Consider the following 9,012-nt stretch of genomic DNA (forward strand, 5'->3'; position numbering starts at 1 on the left):
ATGTAAATTCTCAAGTAATATCTAGGTGATAAACACCACAACTGGCATGTCTTTATGTTTATATCCTATTGTACAACAGGTATGTGCTTAAAATACATTTAGAGAGGATACTAATCTTTATTGCATAGTAATTCTGCATTTTGTTGTTCTGCATGATGGCTGTTGAAAGCCATTAAGAGAACCCATGACAATGAAGACATCATTAAAAGGACGTAATAACACTGTGTCCAATGCTATTTTCAAACCTTGACTAAAAAAACCATGCAATTATCTAGAAATAGCTTAGCATTTATCAGTTTAGTACCCTGTTTTAACCTTACGGAATACTGACACTTGTTTCAGTTGTAATATATTAATTTTCTTCTTTTCAAGCTTCCTGTTACTCACCAAAATACAGTAAAACTCCAGGAATATTAATGCTTTCTCTTTCACTTCTAATTCTCTGTAATAACTTAAGAATCATTTCATAAACACAATCATGGAATTCAGTGAAAGCATAAAGAATTTTAACTAAACAGAAACCTTTACTCAGACTTACTATTTTGTTGCCTTTCACAGAAGAAAAAAAATCTGATTTAAATCCAGATGCACTGAGAAAGAACTATTTAGTACCACTTCAGTATCAGCCATAGTTGGCAGTTGCACTGCATTTCTAGAGTACACTTAGATTAAACAGCACAAAGACTTCTGTTACAAAAACAAACATAAACAAATGGTTGACAAAAAAAACTTACTGTTATTTCGTTGCTATAGAATCTATGCTCTCAATGAAAGCCTGAAGGTTGTGTTCGAAGTTATCGCCTGTTAAGAAGTCAAAACAACATGAATATGTTAATATAATATGGAATAAGCTTTGAACTGCAACAGCTAATAAGCATCTTTTCATACCATAAATAAGAAATATACCCACAATAATGCCTGAGATCTGTTTTTTCCCCATGCATTAAGAATCACAAATGCAAAGCAAGTGGAAATTATGTCTTACTAGAGATACTGTCACAGAATGAGCTAAGAAATGCTAACTTGGGACCACGGAAAAAAAAAATGGGATGCACACCAATAAAAGCCTAACAAAATGAAAAGCAAGCCCTAACTCACTCTAGTACTCTAGCAATAGACACAAATTATAATAACAGAGACACATTCTCTCATTACTAGCAATACTAATAAATCAAAGATTTGGAGCAGATAGAGGTATATGCTAAACATTTTTTTTAATTGAAACCAAGTTGATGGTAGCACATTATCAGTTATTGCATTATCTTTGATCAGATAGAGATTTGACCCCATTGCCAATACTAATTTTCTTATTTTTAGATATAACACAAATAGCACAAGACCTCACTAACAGTGAGGTATTCTGTTTTCAACATGAAAAGTGGAAGAAAGCAGCAAATGAAATGTTCTTCATTTTGGTTTTCCATATTGTGTCCTTATCTTACAGGAAATCCTACCTGTATTTCCCCTTCCTTACAGAGAAATACCAGCTTCTATCAACTGAAATAGTTAGCAACATCGATTTTATTAACATTGATTAAATCAGGCCTTTAAGGTCCATGGAAGTAGTTAAGCCCATATCTAAATATTTTTTCCTCTCCAATCCTTAGAAGTTCTTCTTTTAATTGTAAATAATATGTTTTCACCCCCCGTTAGGGGAAAAAAAAAAAAAAGGTAAAGTCATCAAAAACGCTGGTTGGCAGGCCAAGCATATCTCTGATCAAGATATGTTGAAGGGGAAATACTCTATATACTTCATTGTCTGAGTTATATTCCATAAATGTTATTGATATTTCCATTTAAAGAAGAAAGATGGTAATCAGTATGCTTTGTTCCTAGATAAAAGTCAAGGTGAAACATAACAAGAAAAAGCAATTGAGATGTCTGCGAGATGTTCCAGAAGTAATGCCACCTATTTATTTCCACTGAAACTACAACAGGCACAAAGAGTACAATAACACTGTTTGACAGAGCAAATTTGCAGCTACGAAGCACTATATTTCAACATAGTCACCACCATTAGCTGAGCATTTTCTCCAGCGATGAACAAGAGCCTGCATGCCATGCTCATCTTAACCTGCACCAGCAAAGGTGACCCAGTGACTCAATGTTGCTGTCACCACTGCTGAAACTGTTTGGGCTCCATAAATGTTCAGCAAGTGTCAATGAATGTCAGTGGGTGCCATTTTTTATGCATGGAAGAATTCAGTGACACACCTCCGCTTCAAATGCACTTCCATGTCAGACACCATTCTGTCAGACTGCCCCTCTGCTGCCATCTGTCACATGGCAACACCATGTAATGGAATACTGGCAGGAAGGTTTTACCTCTACCGCCATATAAACAACATTTGCCTCTGACGTTGTGGACCAACATTATAAAATAAGAGGCATTACTTTCAGAGCAGCCCTTGCATATATCAAACCTGGAGTTCACAGTGTGCACATCTTCACTGCAAGAAATCTGTATATTTTATCTCTATAACTCATTAGCAACCATAATAATTAAAACAACAGTTCACACACAATTGCTTCTAATCTCTGACTAGTCAAAATAAGTTATCCTGAAATAAACAAACAACACAGAAACCCAAAGAAATCACGAGTATTTGCAACTAATTTCCACAATCCACACCATTCCAAATAATTGCTTTTTACAATTCATCACAATGGAATCTGTGCAACAGGAAAGAGAAAAAATAGAAGGAAGGTCTGTTGGATTAGAAGGAAGAAGTTGAAGATCAGGTGATCCAAAGCAGTTAATTATCACCATAGCTAGTTAGTTCATTCTTTTTGAACATCTGCATTACAATGTTTTTCACACATAGGGTTATTTAGAATGCATAGTGCAGCATAAAGCCATCAAGTTGCTGGTGGAAATGGCATAATAAGCTCTTATTTACTAACAGACAAAGCAAAGCTGATCATGCTATGCTACACATTTGTAAACGAAAACTCAAAGAAACAACAAAAATCCAACCTTGATGTAATGTTTGTCATCACTGAACTATTTCAGTGACAGAAACTAAGAAGGAAAGAACTCAAACTGAATAACTGAACTCATCCGTGAAATTTGGACAGGCTGATAAGGGAAACCACCTCAGATCTCTTGACTGGCTCTTGACCAAGAGAGAAAGCAGGACAGCTGCAGATGAAAGAGGGATCTTCAGCCTGAGTATATCAAGAATATTTCTTGACATCTTACATTTTATGACTTTTCCTAAATAACTTTGGTATCTTATAATAAAAGTCATTTTATCTTAACATGATTTAATTTCCCTTCATAATCACATTAATAACAAGGGCAACATCCAGGGCAGCAGCAAATCTGCAGACTACGGCAAGTAAGCACTCTGAGAATTGTTCTACCTATCAAGCACACCTTCCCTTGGCTCAAAGACAGCAGTGCTGCACATGTCCATTTCAGCTTCACGTGCCAGGCAGAGAGCTGGCAGCAGATGAATCATAGCAGTAGCAAGTGCCTGCCAGCAAATTGTTGCTATGAAGGGCTAAGATGCACACATAATGCTTGAAAGGTTTAAAAGAACAAACATCAGCTAACCACAGAACAATCAACTCCTTTCCTTATGCCTTCTGCTAACAGGAGCTTACAGGAGGTTTCTTACTGAGTCAATGGTCAAAAAGCATCAAGATACTTAGCAGTTCTTGAAGTGGTGGGTATAAAAATGTACCAAATCATGCAGAATAATCATAAACACAATCAAATAAATTCAAAGTTACTAATCAATAGTTTATAAAATCACTTAAACTTCTGAGTTGTTTAATAGCATTTGTGAGATCCACTTCATAACAACTGTGTTAACACACTTAAGAACAAAGGCAAACAAAAAAAAAAATAACACCTTGAGGAACTGTTTAAGGATGAATAAAATCCAAAACAAAGTAAAAAAAAAAAAGCACACAAGAGTCAATAAAAGTTTTACAGAAATCAGTTTTAATAGAGTGAATCACAAAGAATCAGTTTTTACTATACACAGACAATTTATCACATCTGTGTAAGCAACGGTAATAGATCACTGAAAAGAAAACTTCATTCTGCTTCTGGCTCAATACAGACCCTCATGCTTCATTCATATTTTAGATCTACTCATTTAGTTCTGAAGTAAAGAACTACTCCCTTTGCTAGAAAAAGAAAAAATGGAAACAGAACTTTTGATAAATTAAATTCTTCAAGTAGAATAGTTAATACCTCGTACTACAAACCTAAGAAGCTGAAGTTAAGATCACAGTTCTGAAAACAACTAATCTCTGTTTTGAGTAAGATCATCGAAATAACAGACTACCTCATTCACTCTTAATTCACAAAAGCTCAGACACAAGAACAGAGAGAAACTAAAGGGACCGTGGAAAGATTTGTTGTATATTTTCAAAAATACAGACATCGGTAAAGAGAAGCAATAGAAACAAGGAAACCAAAAAAGATAACTTTTGAAGCCATGTATCTAGAGAAGGGCTTGGACTGTAAGCACATGCTTTGTACAACATGGAGCACTGCAGAGAAGGTGTGTCCTGAAGGTTACTGTCTCCGAAGTTATACTAGCGTAGGAATCTCAACACAGAACTGCACCTGACCTAGGAAAACCTACACTTCAGAGGCAAGGCTTATATCACTGCATACCCATTACACTGGCAAGACAGATGTGCTGTCTTTGTGTAATATAATCATACTGCATTATACTGCACAAAATCATGAAGATCTGTTAGTCGAGCACTGACTCAGACATCCACACCACTTTCCACAGAGTGGGGCCAACATACCTTAACCCTGTCTTGAGTTGGGATATTTTGGTTGGTTTGCATGGTGTTTTTTCTGTTGTTGTTTTTAAAAAACTGGCATGTTAGTATCCCAAACTCCACTGCACCAATGAAAACAGCGTAACAGTAGCACATAGATTTGCTCATACACATACTTTCTTCCCTCTCTTCCTTAAGTTGAATCTGCTATGAAGAATATATGACCTACAGCTGGGATCAAACTCATTTTTCCCATAATTTCACATTTCCATCAGTACTTTCTTCCCCAGGGGGAAATAAAGAGTTCTTAGAAGATACCAAGATCTTAGGGATAGAAAATGAAAAGAACTTGTTCACTCCTAAAGTAAGTGACCACGAAAGTGCAATAGTTGTGTTAAAAAAAGAGGAAGAAAAAGGAACACTATTCTAAAGAAACCTTTAAAGTACCAATGATTAAATAAATAATACTTTTGAAAAAACTCTACTGTACAGGTCAGAGATCCATAGCATATCATTTAAAATACGGTTACAAGAAGCAGCGTTACAGTTAGCAATAATTAGCAGGAAATGGGAGCGAGAAGAAACAAGATCATCTTTTAAGAGCATCAAAAAAGAATATACAAAGAAATTTCTCTTTCACTTCTCATGCACCTGACATTTACTATGTCTTTGGAAAGTTGATTTAAAAGAAAAAAAAAAAAGCCTGAAGCAAGCTTTCATATATGGAAGGAGTAATTGGAGTTATCCTGCTTTCTATGACTGCCAGTTGTTTTTAGTAACTTTTAAAATCACAGATTAAATATCAGTTCACTGTTTGGTCTAAGTTTTTTACTGAAGATGCCTTTTAAAAATTCTATTTACAGTTAGATTTCTGAGCTAAACTTTCCTATGTGCCTCCCATATTTCAATTTTCCTCCCAGCAGAGAAATATTGGTTGGTCAAGTGCCATCCAATCTCCATCTTTCACCAGATGGAGGCATCACTTTATTCTGCAGCTTCTATATGGACACCTACAGTTCATGTCCATATGGACAGGGGGACAAGTGAGTCACAGGAGAAAACATTGTTTGGTAATTTATTTTAGCAAGTACAACTGGTTTGCTTGTAATTAGAGAAAAGACCTTTAGAAGGGAACTGTTGAAGTACTTAGTTCTTCTTCTTACCTTAAGGAAATCCCCTTGAGAGATACATAATGAGAACAGAACGAGATAAAAGAATGGGACAATATGTGGGAAAACAGAACCAGAAAGAAACTGATAAAGAGAGAACTAAAAGGAGGGTTGGAAGCAAAAGCAAATGGTGGTAGAAGAAAACGATCAAGGAAGAAAACATCAGATACGTACAAAAACTAAAAAAAAAAAAAACAACACGGGAGAATAAATTCAGTAGCAGAATAGATAAGGGCTTAGAGTAGAATTTGGCTACAAAAAAATAACAACTGTAACAAGGTGCTGTGTAATACAGTAGAAGAATAAAAGAAAGTATACCAGGAATAGTGCCCAAAGAAACAATCATTTGCAGCAAGACTCCTCATGTTCCCCTTGACTGTTAAGGCTGAGAGCACATTACAACTGGAAGAAGGGAACTCTGTGCCTCAGAGTCACCCAGAACCCCCATAGCACAGGAAGGCCTCCTGAAACATCCCTCATTCATAGCTACATTAAGTAAGTAGGAATACTGCACACAGTAGCTCAGCTCAAATTACAGAAACACAGCCTACAGCTCCTGTCACTGACACTGCAGACTGTCTGCCCCTAGGAACTCATATTTGTCATTACCTAGCTCTTCCTAACAGCCTACCAGGACTGATTAGCAAAAAGTTACTAGAATATAGAATAAAGCATCTTCGCAGCATCCAACTCTATCTTCTTCCCTTCTGACTCCCCTTCACTGCCACACCCGGTATTTCATTGCAAGTTACTCACCATAATATAAATTACCTTTCCATAGAAAGTTTAAGAGTGCTTTCAAGCAGGCAGATATATCCCCTAAGCCTCCACCAGCAAGCCCTGTTATATCCTTGCAGTCTTCCCAGCTGAGCTCAATCAACCCCAACAGCTATCACCTGCTTGCTCTCACTCTCACTTTTCTTTCCTTTGCTCCTCTATTCCTGCTCCTTTCATCAAATTTTTCTCTTAGTATGTTGTTATATAGCAGATTAGAGCCCCAGTCTTCGCTGGAGTGCAATTGCACCAGAATTATAATAATAAATAGTTATGTGCTATCTCATTTCTGCAGTTATTTAACATAATTATTACCAGAGCAATACCATTATATGTCTATCTCCAGATGTTTTTCTGAGAAAATGAGAACAATAATGTGAAGCATGGCTTACCATTAAACAAAGTGAAAATATATTGTTGGGAAAGAATTACAGTAATGACAGGGACAGTTACAGCATAGCTCATCACGTACACTAAAAAGATAATCCCTTTTACTTTGGATGTTGGAAAGCTGTGATTGCAGACAATTACTGGAATTATAAACAAAGTAGAAGAACCCTGATGTAAAAAAAATGTGTTTAGTAACCTGGACAGCTACATATGACAGAAGGTTTGATTATGTGTACCTTACTCATGCACATACAATGCTTCAAAGAAAAATACATACTTGTTCACGTAAATGTACTATACTCTTATAAATTAAAGGAGCTACCTGACTTCTGTTAATATTTCCCCAAGACAAAATTCAGCGTTAGAAGCCTATAAAGTTTTACCTACATTTTATAACTGTTTGGAAAACTATGGAAAAGAAATAATGCCAAGGCTTTGGTTCCTGATAGCTCCTCATGTATGCAGCTGTATTCAATTTTTCTTCCTCTTTTTTTTTTTTTTTTTTTTTTTAAGTATCCAGAGAATCTGAATTCCTACTTTTCACTCAGTGTGAGCTCAAAACTAAAAGGAAAAATATTTTCTACAGATTTCTTGGGTTCAGAATCTATTTAAGCTTTAAACTTGGTGGAAAGAACCATAATTTCAAATGCTAGTATGACAGAAAGAAAAAAAAAACAGCTCAAATGGTTTTACATTTGTAAAACTATTGTCCCATTGATTAAACAGTTCTGACTATTTACAAGTATTTTTTTGTCTTTGTAGTAACACTGATAGCAAGGGCAGATATGCATATAACACATGCCAGAAGTATTTAAATTGAACAAGGAAATATATTTGAATAGAGAAAAAATGAGGAAAACATAACTTTAGATATCTCTGGATACAGAATGTTTACATATACAATATAACAGAATACAGCTGGCCACTAGTAGTGTTCTTCTTTCATTTTGCGACCAGCGTTTTTATATTTGCACACTGACACTGATATACTACTAGACATAGCAGTTTTAGATTGGTTATCACATAATCTATGGTTATTTCTTTCATAGAATCACAGAATGGCCTGAGTTGAAAAGGACCTCAAAGATCATCGAGTTTCAACCCCTCTGCTGAGTGCAGGGTTGCCAACCACTAGACCAGGCTGCCCAGAGCCACATCCAGCCTGGCCTTGAATGCCTTCAGGGACAGGGCATCTACAACCTCCTTGGGCAACCTGTTTCAGTGCGTCACCACCCTCTGAGTGAAAAACTTCCTCCTAACATCTAATCTAAATCTCCCCTATCTCAGTTTAAAACCATTCCCCCTTGTCCTATCGCTATCCACCCTCGTGAATAATTGTTCCCCCTCACGTTTATATGCTCCCTTCAAGTACTGGAAGGCCACAGTGAGGTCTTCCCGGAGCCTTCTCTTCTCCAAACTAAACAAGCCCAGTTCCCTCAACCTTTCTTCACAGGAGAGGTGCTCCAGCCCTCTGAGCCCTTGGATCATGTCATTGCTTACTTAACTACACTATGCATTTCCCAGGAAATTAATCTTAACTACATTACACTCAAAAAAATTCAACTTAAGTTGTTCTTCAAAGCCAATTTCATTTTAAAAAAATCCTCTGTGCATGTTTTTCAAAGTAGCTTTTACAAACATTTCTTAAAGCGGTTCCAGTAAGTTTTCAGTTGCGCTTAAATAGGTTTCAATATTTAATCTTTTGTATTCTGACCCTTAGTAATGAAGAAGGATCAGGTCAGTGACATTTATTCTGTTGCAGATCTGGAGTGCTTCCTAGGATTTTTCCAGTTTCTATTCTCTAATCCAAAAGGCCTATTTCCAAAGCGCTGAATTTGTACAAACTGAAAGAATTTACCTTTGAAATATAAACACCTCTAGTAAAACAGTTGTTTGCATTCAGTTTAATACAGTTATGAAAAAATAA

General features: G+C 36.2%; 1 long non-coding RNA gene across 1 annotated transcript in view; it reads right to left on the minus strand.

The window, feature by feature from the left end:
• LOC110399062 overlaps window positions 1–6,750 on the minus strand; it is a 29,719-nt gene extending 22,969 nt beyond the window's left edge. Inside the window, exons 1-2 of the long non-coding RNA XR_002438861.1 lie at window positions 6,678–6,750; window positions 735–801 (exon numbers count right to left, since the gene is read on the minus strand). This is a non-coding gene — a long non-coding RNA (uncharacterized LOC110399062). The remainder of the gene's footprint in view (window positions 1–734; window positions 802–6,677) is intronic.

Source organism: Numida meleagris, chromosome 4 (assembly GCF_002078875.1).
Source record: "Numida meleagris isolate 19003 breed g44 Domestic line chromosome 4, NumMel1.0, whole genome shotgun sequence".
Classification (NCBI taxonomy): domain Eukaryota; kingdom Metazoa; phylum Chordata; class Aves; order Galliformes; family Numididae; genus Numida; species Numida meleagris.